Below are 24,989 nucleotides of genomic sequence, written 5' to 3'. Positions count from 1 at the left end.
TAGTGTAGGTCACAGATGTGGCTCAGAGGCTGTGGCATAAGCCAGCAGCTGTACCTCTGATTGACCCCTAGCCCGGGAACTTCCATACACCACACCTCTGGCCCTAAAATAAATAAATAAATAATGGACTCTGACTGAAAACCTGGTGTTAATACAGACAAAGGCTTAAGGCTGGATTCGCATAAAATGAACACAGCTGTAACTATACATGAGACTTTCTTTATGTGGTTTGGATCTCCCCTACATTGATTTTCTTTTCGTTTTTCCCTGATGATCACTTAAGGCAATAATTGATTTGGAAACAAGGAAACTTTTAGGTAACTTCTATTTTTATAATTCTATTCAAATAATTGTATTTCTCCGGCTTTTCATTTAAGGTAGGTCTCTATGTTGTCTATTGTTCCTACCTTGAGCCAGCTCAATGGATGCACAATCTGTGCAGTCACTGGGGCCACAGGCTTAGCAGGGCCCCGTCTTGGTTTAATGGCGTTTTTTGTTGATATTTTCAATTTCTTTTTATTAATTTTTGAACAAAAGGATCCATATTTTCCTTTGCCTTGAGCCTCACCACCACTCTACGTGCATATATACACATACGCACACACTGACCAAGACTCTTCTTAACCAACTTTTAGTCAGGCTCCTCTGAGCCATCTTTTCAACCAGGCCTCTACTCTCCCATCCTCCTGTCTTGGCCTGCCCATCAGCCCAATTTTAGTAAAGAATCCCTAGAAGTCAGTTTAGTAACCCTCGATTCTTGATAACTGATCAAGTTCTTCTTCCTCTCCCAGCTTTGGTGTCTGAGTCCTTGACCCGCCTTCAGCAAGAATCCTATTAGACTGATTTAGCGAGAATCCCCTACCCCTGATGTCTCCTCTCAGTCATTTTCTATCCACTAACCCCCTCTGCACTGCTCATTGGCTATCAACTCCCAGCTATCCTTGCTGTATTTGGAGTTGAATCCAGTCTCTCTCTCTCCTATGCAATGCCCTGATTATAGTAGTTTGAATAAAGTCTTCCTTACCATTAACAAGTGTCTGAATATTTTTCCTTTAACAAAACACAAACATTTTACTATATTACACCCCTTTCTTGACTAATAAAAATAGTTAAAGTTCAGAGTTCTTTTGTGGCTCAGTGGGTTAAGGATCCAGCATTGTCCTTGCTGTGGCTCTGGTTACAACTATGGCATGGGTAAAAATCACAGCTAAGTTTCAATAGGTTTATTCCTGTTATATATTGGAATGTGCACTTAACATTTTATATATATTTTTCATTTAATTTTTATAACAACCCCATTGGAGAAAAATATTTACTTTTCCTATTTCCTATGTACAGTTGAGGCAGGAAGAGATGAAGGAATTTTTTTTTCCAAATTTTGCTCAACTTTCAATAGACTTGACTAGAACTAGAATTAAGGGAAAATTTTTAATAGACTTCATATTCCATGTTTTAAAAGGGGGTGGGGTGGGAATACATTCTACCTAGTTCTAATTTCTGGTTCAAATATAAGCATCATTGTTTCAGATCAGAACCAAATCATGTAGTCCATGTGAGAATTAAAGCCATAGATAACAATGACCTTTCTTGAGTGAAATACATGGATCTGTGGCTTCAGTAAGAAAAAATTTCAAATTATACTCCCTTACTATTCTATAAGGCAGCTATGGAAACTAAAATAAATGTGCAATACTCCTCTTAATCTCCTTAAATATCAAATTTTGACTCATCCAGTTGTTTAACATTCATAACATAATGTTATAGGAGTAAGGGATGAATTATTAATCAGAATCTGAAAAAATTCATAATTACATATTTATAAAAGTAATCCCTATCTGGTTCTACACTTACTGAGAAGAAAAGGCAGCTGAATAACTGCTAGAAAGATCCAGCTGCCAGCTCTTTTCATTGCAGCGAGAAACAATTGCAGATGTAAGGCCTTTTAAATATGCTTAAGATGCACATTTAAAAAATACTTCGTTTTTTTTAAAAAATAAACTGGGAATCAATAATGCACTACGGTGTTACTAATATCAACCCATTAGTAAGAAGCAAAGGCCATTTATCCATTTAAAAAAAAATCAGGTTAATTTCTGCCAATGTCTCAGGTTTGATTCCACTTAACATGGGGTGTTTTTATCTTCTCATTTTGGGCACTTGAGGTCAGACAAACCACCTACCAGTTAGAGATGGAGGATCCTTTCCCCCTGTTCTGTCACCTACTACTTTAGGATGCTCATTTCAAAGCATCATTTCACCCTCTCCAGACTTTCAGGGGAAAAACCATACCTACTCCGGCAAAAACTTATTTCATATTTTAGCTTAGTAATATAAAGGCCCCAAGGAGTTTCATTTTCCTACACTACAGGGTAGCAATGAAAACTGTCACTGCATTTATTGTCAAACTATTTGTGTTTCCTTATAATAAGATTCTGTCCTGCTTAAGGTTTCTTTGAAATTTTAATTGCATGTTTCCCATTTACAATAAATCACATCGAAGTTTTTTTGTGTTCCTGATCTCTCCATATCTCTCATATCCCTATACCCTTAATCTTCCCTTATTTAAATCACATGGCAAATGAATCCCAAACTAATTTCAGAAGCACTTTCATAAGAAGACTTCCCTGTTTCTATCCTTTCCCCACCTGACAAACAGGGTAGGGAAACAACTCTGAGAGGTTTCAAGAGCGCTGAAGTAAATAGAACTTTAAGGAAATTGCTATGGGTCATATTTCAGTTATCATATGATAGAGCTATTATCTGCACAACAGGTTAAATCACTGCACCGTGTGAGTACACACTGTGTTTGATAAAGGAACGCCTAATAATCATTTGAAGAATTTTACAATAATCCATCAACAACATTCCCATTATTGGTTGAACATTCTACTGGTATCTGTTAGATGGGGCCGAAACCATTATGACTCCTAGAAAGTTTATATTTAGCATTTGAGAAAACATCTCTAATAGTTTATTTCCTGAGTCCCCTCTTCAGTTTATAAAAAGGGAAACTGGGAAAATTGCCAAAAATTTCCTTTTCAAATGGGTTGGATTTGTTACCTAGTATTTGATTACAATCTTTTGATTCAAACAGGTCTTTCCCTGGAATAATTTGAGGAAACTCACTAACCCTTTATGATAGCAACCACCTAGTAAAAACACTACCTGGTGATTCCTCCAGGAAAGAGCATCATTCCTGAAGGCTGGCACTTGTCCTTCAACCCTACAAAATTCCCCCTATAATAACTGCCCATGAACCATACCTCTGGGACTAAGCATGATAAACCTTTTCTCTTCAGAGTGCTCCTCATATAATGGAATCTGTGTCATCCTTATGTTCTAAACTTTTTCTGGGCCACCTAGAAATACTGGTTATTTATGAATTCCCTAATAAAAATTTAAAAATTTGGTACTAGGTAATTGTATGAAATTCTAATTTTCAGTGCTCTGAATGTCTATGTCCAATAATATAAGCTTCAGATATATAGTAAATTCTGAGTAAGAAAATACAGAAGAATTGTAAATATTAAATCTTCATTATTTGCTTACATGAAACAACACATTTTATGATACAAAAATGACACCTAAGCTCTTATGCCTTATACTGTTCTCCATATCCTATAAGCAAATTTTCTCCATGTTCTTTCAGGATTCTGTTCATACTGATTTTTTTTTTTTTTACCTTATTAAGTTTTACAAAAAGCTCAATTTCCATTGCAGCTATCATACAAAATTGACCCAACATAATTGCACAGTTTTAGAGTAAAGGGTGTGGCTGAAAGCATTCTCAAAATTCTATGATGATCTGGGAAGGAGGCTCCTCAAAAATAAAAATCGGCACCTTCCAGAAAAGGTGAAACTCAGGTAACATGAGAGACTTTCGTGGAAATTTCCAGTCAGAAGAATAACACCATAAACATCAAGATTCCAAAAAGAAAGAAGTGGCTCCAAATACAAGCCTTTAAACTAAAGTTTCAAGGACAGATGTTCTGAATTACAGATGCCAATTTTTTATCTAGCTGCTTCTTTTTTGGGCAACTGTAGATTCCGGAATGAATAGCAATAGGGATCAATTTATGTAATGACTGGTAGTGATAACCTGCAATGCCGAGAGGACAGCTAGTGTGGTATAAGTTTGGAGAAATATCTAAACTTCAAAGCTATACATTCATACTTTGGAAAATAGATCCAAACAGGCTGAATATTCCATGTTGGCGGCAAGGGAGGAGGGGTACTTTATAAGCAAAAGAATTGTTTCTCTTACACATTCATTTAAAATCATTCAAGTATTTATTTCTAAGAATTCTGAGTGGCAAAATGTGTTGACAAACCAGGACTCTTACTTTATTTATTTAAATGACCTAATAATCTGTCATTTGTATTTTACAAAACGGAAAGAGAATTTAATGTCTCGCTAGTTTAACCACTGATCTAGATTCTTTTATATGCCAATAATTCTGATAATATTTGCTCATATAAAACAAATAATAAAGCTTGTCCTTGCAGGATCTATAAACTCATTTATATGAATAATCACCAACAGATTATGACTGTGTTAGAGCTTCCCAAATCCCTGGAGTATAAAACTGAACAGGAAAATTAAATAAATCATAATAGCCCAAATCAAACTAAGCAAATCTCTCTGCTCACTGGATTTTACATTAACTTCCACAAGGTCATTTGACTTACCCCGAGGTTGGCAGGATAACCTAAATAATTACTACTAAATTCCCTACCTTTTTTCTTAAGCAAAATTAGTTGCTGAAGTTGCCATTCATGAGACATCCATTTGACTTTTAGTTAAAGGGTCCCTTAACAAAACTGCAGAATGATCCGATCTGACAGGCCCACTGGTAGAGGAAAGACAGATCATTGACAGTTTCTGCTACAGGAGTGGCTTAAGTTTAAAATTTATAATGAAACAGCAACCCCCAATAATCTTGTCAGACCTCAGGTTCTAAGTTTTTGGATACACAAACAAAATTGTTAGAGCCCAAAGAATTGCTATGATCATGATCCAATTAGAAGTGCCTGGTATTTTGGACTCTAAGACAGAGATGGATGTGTTTTATATCCAACATGCTGTGGTTCAAAGTTAGAGCTCTGATCCCTTTGGGAGTCTCCCATTACCCACTGCAGGCTGGAATTAAGGAAGAGGATTAGCCAAGAGTAATTTGTGTAGCCAAAAGTTAAGCTTCCAATGAAAGCTTGTTCATTTTCTGCCTCTGAAACTGTTCCAACCCAAAGCAATTCCTACCAATGAAGCACCACCTCTCTTCTCTGGACTGAAGAGCTATCACCCAGAAATCAGAACCTACTGCAAACTCTTCCTTATTCAAGCCTCTTGAGAATTTTGTTAAGCATGAAATGAATGTTTAGTTACTTCTACTTTCTAGCTCACCTGCTTTCAGTCTGTGCTTTTAATGATTATTAATCAGATCAAGAAAGGAATAAGACTGATCCAAGGTCTCTTTCCTTACCAAGGTCATTCTCAAATTCCATATTTTGTATTAAGATTCTTCATTACTTCTTCAAATGTATCAGTTTCTCCATGATGTTTATTCACACTCTTATCAACGATGGGGTTATACTGAATTATCTTTGTTTACATATAAGCAATACTTTATAGCAACTACCATTACCAAACTTCATGAAGTCCCTGCTTTAACACACGAAGTTTCAGCCACAACTAAATAAAGCAGTGTTGAACTTGCCAGTATACACGCTAAAAGTGAGTTTCTCTCGCAGTTTCCAGGCACAGGCAACATATCACCCTCAAGAAATAAAATAACCACTTAAAAATAAAAATTTAGCGAATCAAAAATTTTATTTTAATCAGAAGAATCCCATTATACCCTTTTCATTCATTTACTCATTCACTAGTATATTCACTCGGCAAATCCTTACTGAGCGCCTTACTGAAAATCTACTTTGAATCATTTTCTAGGTTCTGGGGACAGATAAAAAAAAAAAAAAAAAAGTCAAACTATGATTTCTTGGAATTTTCTTAAGCAGAAAAAGCTGATTAAATAAAATATGTAGTATGTCAGCTGGTAATGAGTGCCAGAGCCAAAAAAAGGGGGGGTGGGCAGAGAAGCAGGGGGGCAGGGGAGTGGAAAGCAGAATCAAGGAGGGGGAGGGGCTAGAAAGGATAAGGAAGATAACAGGGAGGACCCACTGAAAGGGGCTATGTGAGCAAATCTTAAAAAGAAATGAAGGAACAAGCCATGAGAATATTCAGGGAACATCCCAGCAGAGAGGATAGACATGGCTGGAGCCACAGGAGCCAAGGCAAGAAGATTAGGCAATTAGGAGATGGAGATGTCGAGAGAACTGTAAAGACTGTTGCTGGTCGGGATAGAGGGGTGTGAGCACATACAGCACAGCACCAGGGCTGACCAGCCATGGGAGATGCTCTAGGTTCATCCAGTGACCTAGGATGGCACTGAAGAATTTTGAACAAAGGAATAATATGATCTAACTTAGGTATCATTATGACTGTTATGGTCAGAAAAGAATTTGGACAGTGACAGAACAAAGAAGCCTTCTCACTGTCCTAGGTTATCAAGCAGAACTTTTCATCCATCCATCCTTCTCTAATGAACAGTTCTCAGCATCTGTTTCCTCATGCAGCAAAAACAGAAGTGTACCCACCATGTCTTCCAATGAGAAACTCGTCCACAAATACCAAGACAACTTTCTGTATATTAAGAGTCATTCTATCAACACAAGCAAGGCTCCCTCTGGGCTTAAATGCTTTGAGAGAGCTTCTTAATTGCACCTAATTAAAGAGCATGTAAACAATCTTAATTTGAGATGTCTATGTGAGGATGGATTTTAATTATTTAATATTAAATTTTAAAAACGCTCCTCTGTAAGTGGAATTTTTTCTCACGTGAAAAACTGATGTAGCTACATCTCTGGACTAGACATATGGTGAGGTAGCCTCATAATCATATCCGATATAACCAATTTAAATCTGACTCATGCTTAGGATTCTATAATGTTGGCATTAAAAGAGTTGTATACCTTTAAATTCAGAATAATAGAAGAAATTTTAAAAACCACTCTGTGTTTCAGAAGGGTTACTTTAATCCAGAAAAACAAATCGCCATAAGATTTCCTTAAGACAGAAAACTTCCATAGTAAATTATTAATATGTTGATGTCAATGTATTTATAGAAATGTAGCTATTCTTTAAAAAACTGAGACTTCTAACCGGGGCTACTAGGATCCCTTACTAGATCTCCTGAAGTCTGTAAAACCTTTGAAATGATATGCAAAGTGTGTGTGTGTGTGTGTGTGTGTGTGATATGAATTTTTCTGAAAATAGTGATCATAGATTTCACTAGAGTTTCAAAGAGAATCTATACTCAATAAACTTCATAACTGTGATACAGACAGTATAGGGAAATGATTTTAGTCACAAGAAAAGTAAGAGCTTAAATGTGTATTTTAGTATTTATCCAAAAAGCCTTTTTTTCAGGCTCTTCTAACTGTACAGTACCTGAGGCAAGATCCAACTCTCCTAAAACTTACATTCTTCTTTAAAAGATAAATAAAAGCCACACAAAACAGTTCAGGGGCGGTGTTCCTATGGTTCAGTGCATTAAGAGTCTGACTGCAGTGGCTTGGGTCTCTGTGGAGGTACGGGTTCAATCCCCAGCCTGGGCAGTGGGTTAAAAGGATCCTTAGGTTGTAGCTACAGCTTGGATTCAATCCCTGGTCTAGGAACTTTCATATGCCACAGGTCTGGTCATAAAAGAGAAAAAAACAAAACAAAAAGTCATAGGAAAGGTAAGGGTGTAATCTGAGCGAAGATCAGAAACCCAATCACACTGAACTGAGTAAAAGGGAATGTATTATAAGAAATCAGAACTGCACAGACCCCATGTGCCAGAAGTATGCCCAGCTAGCATAGGGAACGAAATATTCTCGCCTACTTTTCTTTCCCCCTTGCTCTCTCTTCTACTCAAATATCTGATCCACTCTTCTGTCTGCCAACTATCTCTAACAGACACCCAATGTTTGCTCCACCAAACACTGGTCTATTGTTGGCTTTGTAAAGCCATGATGCCAATGCTGAATCCCCCATTTACCAAGTTCTAAGTGCCCAAGTTTAACAGGATCTGATTCAGTCTCTGTTTCTAAGAATATATGAATTCTTTAGAGAAAGGGAATCTGACATTCTCAGCTTTGATTCTGAATCCATCCCTGGACCAAAAAGAGGCAACATCATTTGATCGAAGATTAGCCACCTGGCCCTCCTTCAGTAAGGGCAAGTGAGCACAGCCAACACACAGTATAGGCTGGCAGTCAAACTCATCTGTCTATCTCAGTGGTTTATGACCAAGTGCCCAAACCAAACAGCAATAAATTTTAGCTAACTTATAAAGCACCTAGGATATAATTGAGATTCATTAAATATTAGTGCTTTCACCAAATACTCCATCAGTCTAATACACACACACACACGCAATCCAACTACTTGCAGGGTGTCTCTTTGTACTGGACTACCAAAAGGATAAAGATAAATGTAAGTCTCCTTTCTGTTCTTGGGGACCTTAAAATCTATTACAATATAAAATACTGTGAGATAGGAGTTCCCTGGTAGCCTAGCAGGTTAAGGATCTAGAATTGTCACTGCTGTGACTCGGGTCACTGCTGTAGCAAGGGTTTGTTTCCTGGCCCAGGAACTTTTGCATGCCATGGAAGCAGCCAAAAAATAAGTAAAATAAAACAGTATGTGATAAATGCTAAATGGGTGATTCATAACAGTACTAAATCTAGAATAATCGACACCAGAGGCAAATCATTTTTCAACATACCCTGTTGTCTTTATGACAAAATTAATTTCAGTAATAAGCTTCAAATTAGCTGGTTTATACTAATAAATCCTTTAATAACACATTTTACATAGATGTTAATTTGAATAACTCCTGGTATATTTGTAATGGGTCATTAGTGTTCAAGTTTGCACTGGGCACACTTCTTGCGGCACCACAATTTCTCCATATAAGCAGTAGATTTAAAATAAACTATGAAAGCACAGTGATTGTTATGAGGAGGAAGAAGTGGGGGAAGAGAAGGAGAAGAATTTGAATCAAACTCTCTCATTCTATTATTCTGGAGTTTTTGTGTTTCACATTAAAACAGTAATGCGTTTTTGCATTTCACATTAAAAGTGGAGTGGCTAGAGTAAACATTAAAGAAAAAAGAAAGTCCCAGCTGAATCTGGATCAATTGAAATGAACATGTGTATCTGAGTCTGCATGTCTTAAGCCAATTAAAGTTACATACATACTATTTAAAACTCAAAAGTAACTAGAGCAATTGCTTAGAACTTAGACCCTCAAAAAAAAAAAAAAATTGAGGAAAGGCATTTTATCATTGACATTGTTTAAAATTGCCAACCCACGGTGATAATGAAAAGCAGATTGAACTTTATTATTGTTTTTGTATCCTCTGTAGTCAATATTCCCAGGATAGACTGTTCTTCCTCTTCCTAATGCCCTGCTTTAGTATGGAATTCCAAAGAGCAAATGCCCTGGCAGTGGAGTGAAAGGAGATGCTAATGTTAGTATTAATAGGACATAAATACCACTAACCGAGTTTAAAAAAAAATGCATTGTTTTAATGGCTTAACATACCATTGGGGCTTCTGAGAACTGTACTGTACTACCTTAGGCATGTCTAGCAGTTTTGTATAATGGTTGTAACTACCTTGAGCTAATTTTTTATTTGTAAAACAGTAACAGTAATACATATTTCACACTGCGTGTTAAGTATTAAATGAGAAAATGTATGTAAGAAAAGTAACACAGTACTTAGCATGTATTAAATTATTGGTAACTTTTAACAAGTGTTTACTATGGGACAAACTAAGACTTTACATAGATTTTATCATGTTCACATTATCTCTACAATAAGGCTGAGATGGTTAAATTTATGTGTCAATTTGACTATGTTATGGTGATAAGGTATTTATTAAACACCAATCTGGATGTTGCTGTGAAAGTATTTTATCTATGGGACTAACATTTAAGTCAACAGACTTTGATTAAAGCAGATTACACTTCATAGTATGGGTGAGCCTCACTCAATCAAGGGAAGGTCTTAAAAGGCTGAGGTCCACCAAAGAGGAAAGAAATCATTAACTGTAGACTACTTTTAAATTCAAGATTATAACCAGAAGCCTTGCCAGAATTCCCAGCCTGCTGGTTGATCCTGTGAATGTCAGACTTCTAACACCCCCCCCAATTACGTGAGACAATTCCTTAAAATTTCTCTATGGGTAGATACATACATAAATGATAGATAAATACATAGGGATATATTACTATACATACACATCCTATATTTGTTCTCGGTCTTTGGAGAACACCGACAAGTACCTACTTTGGTAGGGAAAGTAGTTCTAAAGAAACAGAATCTTAAGGAGTCATTTTCTGAATTGGTCCTAGGGTTTCTGGAAATGGTTCTCTAATTGGATTAGATTTAAAGGCAGTAATGACAATTTCTGGTAGTAGAGAGAACTGATAGTCCATAGTGAGAAATGGCAATAGAGATTTGGGAAACATCACCACTTGTTATTTCTAATTCTAAGAGACAGGGTTCTGGGTGACCATGTATTTGATACCTTAGAGTATGTTTGCCAAACTAATGAGTATGAAATTGGCTGATTCTTCTCAATCATGCTGGATAAACCAGGGATGAAAAAGGATGAGCTTGAGGATTCAAATTCCCAATTCAAGCACCATTTAAAAGATTCACAAGTTTCTCTGTCTACCCTTGTCTCTGATAGACACAGGACTGAGTTTGTTGAAAACTAAACTCAGAATCTCATTCTTCAAATGGCTGAATTACAACACAAAAGTCCTGAAAATCTGAAGGGAGGCATATGGGAAGGTTCTGAAGAAGCAGGGGACATCAAACCCCTACATTCTTTGAAATTTCTATGCAGGAAACCACTCCGGCCCCATCTGAGGTGATTAACCCTGATTTTCCAGAGAGACTGAAATGGCCTCCCCTGAAGCATTGCCTTGAAAAGATACTTCAAATTCACCTCAGGACCTATCCTGTCTCTTTGCTTCTACAACTAAACTAGACTCATGTCCCAACAGGCCCCAAAAAGGTTACATACAAATGGTGACTCATGAGAAGGTGAGGCTACAGTCTAAAAGAACTACATAATTTTTCCAATTTAACCTGAGAGAAATCTAGGTAATATGTAAGGGGATAGATATTAATGATGGAGATAGTAGTGGAAGGAACATCAAGTTGGATCGGGCCAAGTGGACCAACTTGGGTGCACTAAGCAGACATTCTGAATTCAATGTTACACAAAGAGCAGTTGCAGAAAGGGATCCAACACTTTGGTTGGCTGGTTGGCTGTAACATGGACAAAAGGTGGCCTACACCAAATAAGATGAAATGTCAAAACTGCCTTGGAAGACTGCAGAGGGAGGAATCCAAAGCTTAGGGAGACTAAAATGTTAGAGTAGATTTATCATTTACCTTCCTGGGGAGGGTTCATAGAACACATTTTTCACTGTGATTGTGAGAAATGATTGTGAAGAGCTCTAGCATTTTGAAAAGCTCTGTGGTGGTTCTTTCCTATAGAAATTATAGTGGGGATTGCTGCCAATGAAACAGAAACCTAAATGCAATAGAGATCATTGGATCCTGTGCAAGCAGGAATTAAGGGGCAGCATGTAATTGCTAAAGGCAAGGTGGGCAGAGTTACCATAATGGACAATATAATTGAAACAGTAATCAGAGGAGTTCCCATTATGGCACAGTGGAAACGAATCCGACTAGGAACCATTAGGTTGAGGGTTCCATCCCTGGCCTTGTTCAGTGGGTTAAGGATCCAGTGTTGCCATGAGCTGTGGTGTAGGCCATAAACTGTAGCTCCAATTCAACCCCTAGCCTAGGAACCTCCATATGCATGGGTGTGGCCCTAAAGGGAAAAAAACAAAAAAACAAAAAAACACCAGTAATCAGAATAGTCTGATTTACTGAGACCTACAGCTTGCCTATAGTTGATCACAGTATTCCTAGAAATAAAACAAGAAGGCAGGCAATTGAATTCTTATATCATTTATATAAAGGGTGCTAGGCCTAGTGAGCAAAAGTCTAATTTGAACTGTAAAAGCTATGTCACAGCTTCTCAATCACTTCTCTAGAGAATTTTGAGTACTAGAGGGTTTTCTTGCTATGAGGAAGTTTATACTATCCTTCTTACTATACAAATAAAGATACTAAGGCTCAGAAAATGTAACTTGTCCAAGTTTATACATTAAGGAATTTGATAGCTCTGGGATTATAACCATGATCTAGAACCAAATCTAGGTTGACAATCCAAGCAGAATGCATGATTTAAAAGGTGCTCAATAAATATTTGTTTTAAAAAACGTCCAGGAAGAATTTAAAAATACTGTCTAAAAATATATATTAGGCCTTTAATAATAGAATTATAAAATGTTACTGATAATAGTCTAATAAATAAAGATTAATAAACTCATAGTCTTTAGAATTGCTAATAAACCTGATTTGGTAAACGTTTGGAGCCAGAAGGAAGGAGAGGAAAGTTACATGATGACCACAGAAGAATTTTAAGGTTAATATTCTATGTGAATGTGTGATGTCAAAGATAAGGCTTGATTTACCTTACCTTTTGCTCTTGCTAAATATAAACAAGGAAAATAGAAAAAAAAATCGCAATTTTAAAAAAAGATCAGTTTCTTATGGTGTAGTTTTTCTCCCAACCTGCTCTTCTCACTTTTGATCTACATATTGTATCTTGAAGAATAGAAAAGTTTCTTGCTTGAAAGTTTAAGATCATAAACCTTCCTTGCTCTACTTGCAAATTTGGGGGGAAAACCCACCATGAACTCCGGACTGTCTTTATCTCTGTGAAACTAAGATGTGGGCAGTAACTTTTCTAGACCAGAATTCCATCAAGATATTGTAACATTAAATTGTTACAACAGTGACAAAGATAATTGGGCCACATTAAGTTACTGGTGAGATCTTTATCTTTACCAAGTGAAGTTTAAAATAGATATGTAATCAATATTTTCCTGACTACAAAAGTAATTATATATTGGCAAACACATAATTGCCAGTTTATAAGACACAGAGGTAAACCACAATGTATCATAATATGGAAACAACATATTTAAATTCAAGATTTAAAAGAAATGAGTGTGATGCTTTGCACTCAGTCTGAAATTTTATTTCTTTAGTGTTTACTAAATATATATATATATATACACTAAATATTTTTTTACACTGCTAAATATTTATGTAATAAAATGAAGACTTTCACATGGAGTATTCGAGAGTAATTTTCGAACAGTGAATAGAGTTAGATGCATGCTTTCGGGGTCTAATTTCTCCATTGCTTTCTAGTATTTTCCAGATATGAACACATAGAGCCACTCCTAGGGTCTTGCTAAAACATCCAAACGATTTCTTAAAAATATACATGACCTGGTTGGAAGAGATTTTATGCTATCATTATTACTTACGAATTTGTTGGGAAGTGTTCTCTATTTGACATGTTGTATATTTATTCCATAAAATGAAGAAAAGAGAGTCTTAAGTTTGACATTTTGGTAGTGTTTGAAATGTGGATTTTAATATGCTTTAATTTAAGCCCAAATACCTACAGTGACCAGCCAGTGAATTGGGCAAGTATGAAGAAACAGAGTAGGTAGAGACTGTAAAACAGGTGGTCCGTGTGAAGGGGGGTGAAATCTCTGCATTCTTGTGGAGGTTTACCAAAGGGAACTTAACCCTAGCATTGGTGACACATTGAATTTTTAACAAAGTCCAAAATCCAAATTTCATGTTATTTTCAAATGTTAATAATGAACTTTTTAACATTCACAACTAAGTGGGTTGGCAAAATGGGTAAGAAATGGGAACCTGGAAATGCCCCATCCTCAAACCTCTGGCCACCAGCCTGTAATTTTTGAGTCAAATGAGACTTAAAATGCTTAAAATAAATTTCATATCATACAGCCTTCCTTAACTAATGGGAACAGAGTCCTTCAAATCTCAGATGCTCAGACATCAAATTGTGAGCAATGATTCCCAAAACTAATTCAGAATATAAATCTGATAATTCTTGTAAAATTATGCAAACTAATTGAGCAATATTACCTTACACATGCAATAAGATTGGGGTGGGCTTATTTCAATTAGGCAAACACACAGTGCTCTGACAGGCAGAACATATTCTAAGAAGAAAAATATCAGGAAAAATACTATATAAGCAATTTTGTTATGATCACAAACTGTTTCAAATCAACATCATCAATCTGTTTTAAACAAGCAGTAAACAACTAATTAAATCCAGAATCATAACAGATTCAACAGTTAAAATTCCTGTTGCCAAACCAGCTATTTTTTATCTAGAAATAAATCTTGAGTTGACAGAACAAATAAGTTATAGTTTCTAGGCTTCTATTATACACCCGCCTCCCTTTTAAAAAAGCAAAGATAACATCAATTAATTATTTCACAGGTACAGTTACAGGATGCAAGCCAGTCAAAAGTCTTGTCAGCTTTCTAGCTCAAAAATACTCAGAAGCTTGGCTGGTATCTCGCCTGTAGTTGTCCCTGATAGTAATTGTTTTCTTCTGGACATGAACAGTTTACTCTCATAGGGAGGCTGGCATGAATGTTAACTGTATTTTAATCAAAGTGTCAATATGCAAAGGAATCAACATTTTCCAACATTATCCCAAGTGCAACATTTCCCAAGGTTTCTGAAAAATACCTCCTTGCTTCTAAAACTCCAGATGACCCCCAGCACCTAATCTTCTCACATAACCCTTTTCCTCTATCTTTTTTGCCCATGCTTTAAATACAGCAATATTATCACAAGCCTTGCTTTGCTTTTAAATAACTTGTCTATGTGCTTTTCACCACTGATTTTTAACCAGAATCTGGAAAGCGGTGATTTGGTCTTGTTGATCTTTTATTGTTTGTCCATAGAAGACCAACCAACCCATCATAGAGACTTACATAGAGAAGATACTCAGCAGATGTGTACACATTAATTAAAATATGAAAACCTGGAGATTTAGAGATGTGAATGTAAACCATCTTTTCCATGGTTCAATGGTACTTTTTTTTTTTTTTTTTTGAATGGTACCAAAAACTGACCCCAGCTGCCTTACAATAATTCTGTAAGGCATGTATTATCTTACTGTTGAATTATACAGGAGAGCTTTTGAGTTTTCCATTTGCCGACAGAACATATCTCTTAAGAATATGAGAATGAAACATACATATATTCACCCTTTAAATAGAGTGTGGAAAGTGATGAGTAATTACCATGTTATATGTAAATTACTATTTATCTCTTCACTAGGACACAAATCCCTTAGAATACGGATCATGCCACAATTTCTTCACATATCCAGCACTAAACACAACACAGAATTTACCCCAAAGATATACTTAATAAATACTGACCATCTGTTAATACAATAACAATGATAAGCCAATCTGAATAAAAATGATGACGCCACCTTCATAATCATTCCCAATAAAACATGGTAAAAGGACTTCCAGGCAGCCAAAATAATGGTAGCTGTCTAAATCTCTTCATGCAACCTCCAAAAATTATACAATCAACAATAACAAAGCCACACAAATCCCATGTTTTCAGGAAAAGTAGAAACCAGAACATAGCATAAATTCAGATTACCTAAAAGTAAAAAAGTAAACACCTATATCCATCAGAATTCTTTCTTGGGCTCCTGTCACAGTCTTTTTAGACAGTTCATGACATTTGGAAAGACAGTCCAAAAGAGAGGAGGGGATTGAGATAAAATATACTCCCACAAAAAAAAGAAAAAAAATTTGAAACAAAATTAGAAAGTCCTATTATACCAGAGCAATGACTTAAGAAAACAACAACAACAACACACAGTAACAGTAAAAATGCCAAAGTAGGTAGCTCCAAATGCCGATCCATCCACAAAATTATTCTTAAAAAATTTAACACAACTGTAAGAATCAACTTTGAAAGAATTCTGAAAAAAGCCAAAGACTTCCAAGACTAAGTAAACACTTATCTAAGAAAAATACAACTCAAAAATGGTAGGAAAACTTTGCAACATAGATACGTGTTGCCCCACTTACCCTCACAGCTCAGTTGTTTGGTCTTGAGACTCAGCCCATGTTCACCATGAAGGATCTTGTTTCCTGGGTTCTGGAGAGAACAGAGGATATCTTAGTCTCAAATTTTGTTTGTCTGTTCTAACCTGTCCTAACTTAACTGAGGAAATGTCCCTAGGTATTTGTTTTTATTTTGCTAAACTCAGAATGCTCTCAGAAGAAAAGCAGCTATGCAGAAGGAATTCCTAGAAACCTTGTAGGGCAAATGAATAATTGAGGCAAACAACAGTCTTGTGGAAAGCCTGGCTGGAAGAGCTGGGGAGAGTTCTAGGGAGAGAGTCCCTTTTGGAAATGAGAGCATTAAAAGCACACTGTGTATACTGAGAAATTTTGAAAGCCATGTTTATGTGCAAGACAAAATGTATCCTCAGAAAAGACTTGAGAAGACCCTCAGCCTTCACCTCTAGCTAGCCTTGAGGGTCAGGGTGAGCAGTAAGTTAAGGCTAAGTCATTAATGATCTCTCCAAGCACAGATGGAGAGCCAATTCGCCAAGACTGGGAGAGTTTTATTTTCCCTTCCCCACCCCCTTTTTCCTCCTGACTTTCAAGGAAATCATTATCAAACACTAGCTAAAATAACAGAAAAGCAGACTCAGGAGATCATGAATAACAAAGAATACAGACCTTATAAAAATAGTTTAGAAAAGTCATTAAACATGTAAATGTGTACAGCCCACAGCAGGTAAAAAACTGTGAAAAGGAGTATAAGAATCTGATTTCCAAAGTACCACATGATTATAATGAAAATATCTAGAAACATTAAAAAAAAAAGAAAGTGTGGCCCATTCATAGAAGAAATTAAAAGAAAGAGTCTTTGAGGAAGCAGAATGGGAAGGAAGAAATAAAACTATCCTTGTTTGCAGATGAAATGATAGTCTATGGAGAAAATACAAAAGAACTGACAAAAACACTACTCAAAATAATAAGCAATTATTGCGAGTTCGTAGGATAAAAAGTTAATACAGAGGCCAATCACTTTCCGGTAATGAACAAGTAGAATTTGAAACTAAAAATATAATATCATTTCCATTAATGCCAAAAAAATGCTTAGGTATAAACATAACAAAATATGTGTAAGATCTATATGAAGAAAAATCACAAAATACTGATGAATGAAATCAAAGCACTAAATAATTGGAGAGATATTCCATTGTTGGTTTGCAATGGGAGTTGCCCAGGTAAAATATGAAACAGGCCCCCCATTTATAGAGCAAGAAGAGACCAAAGAGGCAGACCTTTCCAGATTTGTAGGTGTCAGGTTTGATAAGCAAGAGAACTTACAGACAGAGCTTGTCTTGCACAGCTGCAATTTAAGTAGATCTTCACACTTGCCTACCAGTTTCTTACATTTATATAGAAGCCTTAACAGAGTTCAGTTACATATACAGTCCAGATGGTAACACATTATTCTTTCACATGTGCATCCTTGAGATGGCTTCATCTATGGGAATGGCAGGCAAAACATCCATTCCAAGGACAGGGGAGAGGGTAAGGACTGTCTGATTGCCTGGTTCAACATAATCTCAATTTAAAAAAAAAAAAAAAGCAAGTTTTGTGGGTTTTAACAAGTTGAGTTTAAACTTTGTACAGAATGGTAAAGTCCCAGAATAGCTAACAAGATTTTGAAGAAAAATAACGAAGTGGGAGGGTTTAAAATTTCAAAACTTAGAGTTTCCTGGTAATCTAGTGGTTAAGGATTCAGCATTGTTGTTGTCACTGCTGTGGCTCAGGTTCAGTCCCTGGCCTGGGAACTTCCACATGCCACAGGCACAGCCAAAAAAAAAAAAAAAAAAAAAAAAAATTCCAAGACTTATTTTAAAGCTACAGTAATTGACTGCAGTATTGGTGAAAGAACAAATAAATCAATGGAACGTAATAGAGAGTCTATTAATAGACCCACATAAAAAGAGTAAACAGATCTTTGTCAAAGGACCAACACAATACTATGGAGCAAAGATTGTCTTTTCAACAAATGGTATTGGAATAATTGACTATCCATATGCCAAAAAAAAAAATTTAGACACAGACTTTACATGCCTAACAAATTAACTCAAAATGGGTCACAGGTCTAAATATAAAATGCAAAACTATGAATCCCTTAGACGATCACATAGAAAACCTAGATGACCTTAGGTATGGTGATTACTTTTAAGATATAACACCAAAGGCACAATCCATGAAAGAAATAATTGATGAGCTAGACTTCATTAAAATTAAAAACCTGTTTTGTAAATGATAATGTCAAGAGAATGAGAATACAGTATAGATTGGGAGAAAATACTTGTAAAACACTGATAAAGAACTGATACCCAAACTATACCAAAAAACTCTAAAAACAAGAGAAAACAAATAACCCAATTAGAAAATAATCAAAAGACCTGTACAGTTTACAAAAATAGATGACAAATAAGCATATAAAAAGATGTTCTACATCATAGGTCACTAAAGAATTGCAAATTATACTCCCCCCCCCGCTTTTTTTTTTTTTTTTAAGATTCCACATACAAGTGGTATCATATGATGTTTGTCTTTCACTGTCTAACTTCACTTAGTATGATAATTTCTAGGAAATTTTGCAGAACAGATTTAAGACTCACAGACTGAAAAACGTATAGTTACCAAAGGGGAAGTTGTTGGGGAGGGATGGACTGGTGGTTTGAGATTAAGGATTAGACAATGGTGACCTCTTGCATAGCACAGGGAACTCTACCCAATATTCTGTGATAATTTATGTGGGAAAATAAATCTGTAAGAGGGGAGAGGGAGATGGAGTGGGTGCACTGGGAGTTTGAGGTTAGAAGATGCAAACTATTACATTTAGAATGGATAAGGAAGGAGGACCTGGTGAACAGCGCAGGGAAATAAATCCAATCACTTGTGATAGAACATGATAGAGGATAATGAGAAAAAGCATGTACATATATATGTGTATGCATACAAATGTTATGACTGGGTCACTTTGTTGTACAGAAGAAATTATCACAACCTTGTAAATCAAAACTTTAAAAGAATTGCAAGTTAAAACAATGAAATACCATTCTATTCCTATTAGAATGGTCAAAATTCAAAACATTAACACCACCAAAAGTTAGCAAGAATGTGAACAATAGGAATCCTCATTCATTACTAGGGAAAATGAAAAATGATACAGCCATTTTGTTTCTTTTTTTTTTTTTTTTTTTTTTTTTTTGTCTTTTTGCTATTTCTTGGGCCGCTCCCTCGGCATATGGAGGTTCCCAGGCTAGGGGTCCAATTGGAGCTATAGCCACCGGCCTACGCCAGAGCCACAGCAACGCAGGATCCGAGCCGAGTCTGCAACCTACCCCACAGCTCACGGCAACGCCGGATCCTTAACCCACTGAGCAAGGGCAGGGACCGAACCCGCAACCTCATGGTTCCTAGTCGGATTCGTTAACCACTGCGCCAAGACGGGAACTCCGATACAGCCATTTTGGAAGACAGTTTAGCAGCTTCTTACAAAACTAAACATATGCTTACCTCATGATTCAACAATCATTGGTATTTACCAGTATGAATTTGAAAACTTAGGTCCACACAAAATCTGCATTCAGAGATTTACAACAACGTTATTCACAATTATCAATCCAGACACCCTTCAGTAGGTGAAAGAATAAATAAACTGTGGTTCATCCAGACAATGGAAATACTATTCAGTGCTAAGAAGAAATGAGTGGTCAAGCTAAAAAGACATGGAGGAAACATCCATGCCTATTAACAAGTGAATCTGAAAATGCTTCTCACTGCTTTCAACTATACAACATTCTCAAAAAGGCAAAACTATGGAGCTAATTAAAGGATGAGTAGTTGTCGGAGGTTAGTGGGGAGGGAGGGATGAACAGTAGATACACAAAGAATTTTTAGGGCAGTGAAACTACTCTGCATGATACTGTAATGATGGATGCCTATCATTATATGTTTGTCAAAATTCATAAAATGTGCAACCCCAAGAGTAAAATCTAATGTAAACTCTGGACTTTGGATGATAATAATGTATTAACATAGGTTCCTTGATGGTAACAAAGGCACCATCCTCATTCGCCGTGTTGTTAGTCGAGGAAGCTATGCATATGTGTGGTTGGACGTAATGGGACCTCTCTGTACTCTCCATTCCTTTTTGTTGTGAACTTAAAAACTGTCCTAAAAAGTAAGTCTAGTATTTTTTAAAGGTGAGGATGAGAACAGAAGGATAATATATCAATCTCGTGTTGTGAAGAGTAGAAATAATGCTACTAAAAATCAGTAAACAGATATAAAATGGAAAACATAGTAATTCAATATTTTTTTTTTTTTTTTTTTTTTTTTTTTTTTTTTTTTTTTTTTTTTTTTTTTTTTTTTTTTTTTTTTTTTTTTTTTTTTTTTTTTTTTTTTTTTTTTTTTTTTTTTTTTTTTTTTTTTTTTTTTTTTTTTTTTTTTTTTTTTTTTTTTTTTTTTTTTTTTTTTTTTTTTTCTGATTATTACATAGGCAGTAAATGGATCCAAAATATACTTTTTAAAACTGACCAAGAGAAACATTAAAAGGTTAAATGAAAAAGCAGAGAAATACAGTATTTTTTTTTTTTTTTTTTTTTTTTTTTTTTTTTTTTTTTTTTTTTTTTTTTTTTTTTTTTTTTTTTTTTTTTTTTTTTTTTTTTTTTTTTTTTTTTTTTTTTTTTTTTTTTTTTTTTTTTTTTTTTTTTTTTTTTTTTTAAAGTTAAATGAAAAAGCAGAGAAATACGGCATAAAGATATATAACTATAAAGGTAATCACTAAGAAAAAAAAGTATAACCTTCTTAAATACAAAAATATTTCTTCTTTCAGAGACAAGTTAAAACCTTCACAGAGCACAGCTTAAAAAGTACATTTAAAAAACAATTTATGATCTAAAAGTCATAATTCACAATAGAGTTGAAACAGTTGTGACTGTCTATACATCAAACAGCATGGTAACCACCATTAAAAAGCAGAAACTGGAAGGTCCCCTTGTGGTTCAGCGGATTAAGACCCCAACATTGTCTCCTTGAGGATGTGGATTCAATTCCTGGCCTCACCCACTGGGTGAGGAATCTAGCATTGCCAAAAGCTGCCACGTTAGGTCACAGATACATCTCAGATCCAGCACTGCTATGGTGTAGACCTACAGCTGCAGCTCCAATTTGACCCCTAGCCTAGGAAGTTCCATATGCCTCAGGTGCAGCCCGAAAAAAAAAAAAGTAGAAAGACACGAAGAGACGTACACTCACAGCAAATTTTAATACAGTATTTCCACTACAAGAAAAAAGCACACACACAAAAGTGTGCATATAGAAAACTTAATAATGTAGATGTGTCTATGTGTTCATATTTTTATACCTTGAGGTTATACAGCAGAGGAAAATTGTTCTCAAGAATGCAAAGGATATTTACAAAATTTTATTACACATTCTGTCATAAAGGAGCACCAGTGATTTCCATAAACTAGAAGTATCAGGAACAATACCCTGTTCAAAACAGAATAAAATTAGAAATTAGTAACAAAATTTACAAGCCTTTCTGTACAGAAATTTAAACCTTACCAAACTCTTGTGTGAAAGATAATACAAACAAAAATGATAAAATTTTCATTTTATTACTTTTGAGAACTTCTATGTATCATATCCTCTGGGCTACACTTAAACCAGAAGGAAATAATAGAAAGCAAAAATTAATGAGTAAAAGTTCTGATCAGTAGAATTTTCAACTATCTATGCAGATGAAATATTATTTAAAAATAAATAAGAGCAAAGTATTGGTATATACAACAAGAAATATGAACATCAAAAACATCAAGTTGCTTGAAGAAAGCCAGACACAAAATAAAACAATCTAGAGATGTTAATTGTAGGTCAGTAGTTACACAGAAGATATGAAGAGTATACTAACATTTGGACTTCAAAGTGTCTGGGATGGGGGATATACATATTTGTTTATATATGTTAAAATGATGCAATACACATATACTAAAAATTCCATGACAACCACATGTACAGTAAATAGCCAAAAGAAAGGTATTTTTAAAAATATATTTTACTTTTAGAAGGTTTTTCTCCTAAACAATATAGCACAATGTGAAATCAGCATGTGATTTTTTAAAAATGCTGAAAACTGATAAAACATTTTGCCAAATGATTTACAATGGTGGTAGCACAGGATCATAGTCCCTTAACTAAAACCCTCAGGCCACAACTCAGAATTCAGAATTATTCAGATCTTAGATAATACACAGCAAAATCTGAATATTTGATACTTCCAGTGAGGTATGAGGCAGCACCCCATAATCAAACACATTAATATTCTGTGGTGAAATGTATGAATATTCAAATTGAGCAGAGCTTTAAAAAGACTAAGTCACCTCAGCTCAGTTGAGGTCAGATTTTGCAGCCAAATGACTTGAAAGAAAGCTTTTGGTTTTCTGAGATTTGGGATTTCAGAATTTTAGATAAGGACGTATGGATCTTTATTTGCATGGCTCCTCACAGAGCTGGGCACACAGAGAATGCTTTATGTACCTGTTCACTGGGTGATTGCCCGACAGGAGGAAAACTTCAGCAAATCACTCTGTCTCTTTCAAAGAGTCAAATGTGGTCATTGCCCACATTAAGTTCAGCAAGCCAGCTATGAACACATGCACTTTTCAAGACAAAAGACCTAGGAAGACTAGGGAATGGGTCTACCTACATAATGAGCAGGAGCACTCAACAGAAGATCTGTAAGAGTTTCTATGTTTGGATTGGACTCTCGTTAGGATAGTCAGTGGTTTTGCTTCAGTTCTTTCTAGATTCTTGAAATACAAAGAAGCAGAAATGAAAAGGATTTCATTCAAAAGGAGGAGGAAATGGAGGAGAAGAAATAAGGCCGCCATCTACCCAGTTACCTTGTAATTTTGCAATTCCAAGTTCACCCATATAATAACATTTTATACAAGCTTTGTCTTGTTTTTTAGTACAATGCAAAAAACATATAAACTTTTCTTCCCCAGGAAATGTGTGTCCAAGTAATCTAGATCTTATTGAAGAGTCTTCAGAAAATGACTTAAACAAAAGAACAATAGATACCATTTTTTGGTTGTTCCTCTGCTTCTCTGTAAACCTTTGAATTTTAATTATTTAACTTTTCCTATATTTAATTAATAGGAGAAATGAGTAGAATGCTTGATTGGGTGAAAGAATTTATAATTATGCTGACAATTATTATTAGTAATTACAAGAGTAATTCAGTATAAATTAATTTTGCATGTACTAAAAATCAATAAGGAAAACCACAAACTGAGCTTGCAAAACATTCTCTATAATCAATTGTAATTTCTTTCTCAGCAATTTTTCATATTTGCCATACATACATCAAAAACTATGGATAGTTGGAGCCCAGAAATAAAATGAAATAATCCAATAGGCATTTTTTAAGGGAGAATCATATTTATAAATGGCAGTCTTGTCACTGTCTCAAATCCCATATTCTATTGGGCCAAAGTCACTTTTAGAAAGACAATCAATAGAGATTAATATTAGGAAGACTTATTTTCCAAATATTAGAGAATTTTACAGTTTCAAATGTCACATAGTGTTCCTGCTGATCCATCTTTATGGGATTTCTACTATCACCCTCCAGGGTACAGAAGTTAGCACCTAACATCAGGGCCAAGGAAGACTAGTAAATTTTAAACTTGACTATTCTTTGTCTAATGATGTCCTAAAGATTCACAGGATGCATTTAACTGCTTTAAAAAAAAAAAAAAAAAAAAGCTGCAGTTGTTTTCAAAGTCTTTTGCTTTATTCACTATGTCTGATAAGAGTGGCTACTAGGACTCGAGTTCAATTCTTTTAAATAGGTCCCTCCAGAGTGAAGTTTCAAGCTAAATGAGAAAAGGATACACCTACTACCATCACTCTCACTGGCCAGGCTGGGAAGTGCTTCTTTATCACTTGCAAAGCTGAGAAACAAAGCTTATCTTTTCCCCAAACCAAAATAAATCATTCAACATCCAATTCGACACTAAGTACAAAAGAAGTCGAGAGCCTCTTCAGTTTGCTGAAGGAAAGGAAGGGACATCTAGTTCTTGCCAGTGCCGGTTGCAAATGATTAATGAATCAACAGAAACCAGCAGGAAGGGGAGTAAATCAACACAGGGTCAAGTGGTCCAGGTGTCAAAAGGTTGGGCAAGTGGGCGATTTGTCGTGATGCTTATGGAGGATTTTCCCAGGGAAGGTCGCAAAGTACTGTGACTGCAAATATGAGGTACGGCACCTCTTCCACAGACCTACAGGGAGAACTGGCCGCCCACCCACTGGATAGACATCAAAGCACCTGTCCTTGTGCTCTTGCTGATCCTGTTAGAGGTACGTGGGGAGGCAGTGTCATGACAATGTCTTCTCTCTTCTCTAGTTTATTGGAGCCCATGAACAGATCTTTGACTGTACAGAATCAGTATTCACGGAAAGATGAGGGGAGAGGGAGTGGGAGGACTCCTAGAAGTGGAAACAGAAGAAACACAGTAGAAAACAACCTGAAGTAAAGGGAAAAATGTGAGAAGAAAATCTGCATTTCTGTTTAACAAAGATGTCAAAGCTTTGCAGAAATGTTAATTAAGAAGTCTCAGGAACATACCCTCTATTGAATATAAAGAAAGATTCTTATGAGGCCCCAAGCAGACAAGAATCCTTAATTTATACACATAGGTGAAACCCTTTTGAGGAAAAGACAATATTCATACCAGTCATTATTAACCACTGTTATTGGTCCTAATAAAATGATTAGTGGTAAAAGCAAAAAAGTG

The 24,989-nt window shown here is 35.6% G+C and overlaps 1 long non-coding RNA gene across 9 annotated transcripts in view; it reads right to left on the bottom strand.

Annotated features, from left to right (window-relative positions):
* The window catches only part of LOC106506349, a 333,193-nt gene that overhangs the window by 293,947 nt on the left and 14,257 nt on the right, over positions 1 to 24,989 (bottom strand). For 6 of the 9 annotated variants that reach the window (XR_002339158.1, XR_002339161.1, XR_002339160.1 and 3 more), the window contains exon 2: positions 16,165 to 16,234. This is a non-coding gene — a long non-coding RNA (uncharacterized LOC106506349). The other 3 variants (XR_002339156.1, XR_002339157.1, XR_002339162.1) reach the window with 3 other exon arrangements.

Source organism: Sus scrofa, chromosome 15 (assembly GCF_000003025.6).
Source record: "Sus scrofa isolate TJ Tabasco breed Duroc chromosome 15, Sscrofa11.1, whole genome shotgun sequence".
NCBI lineage: Eukaryota > Metazoa > Chordata > Mammalia > Artiodactyla > Suidae > Sus > Sus scrofa.
Note: the sequence above shows the minus strand (reverse complement) of the source record. Positions and strands in the feature narration are given on the sequence as shown.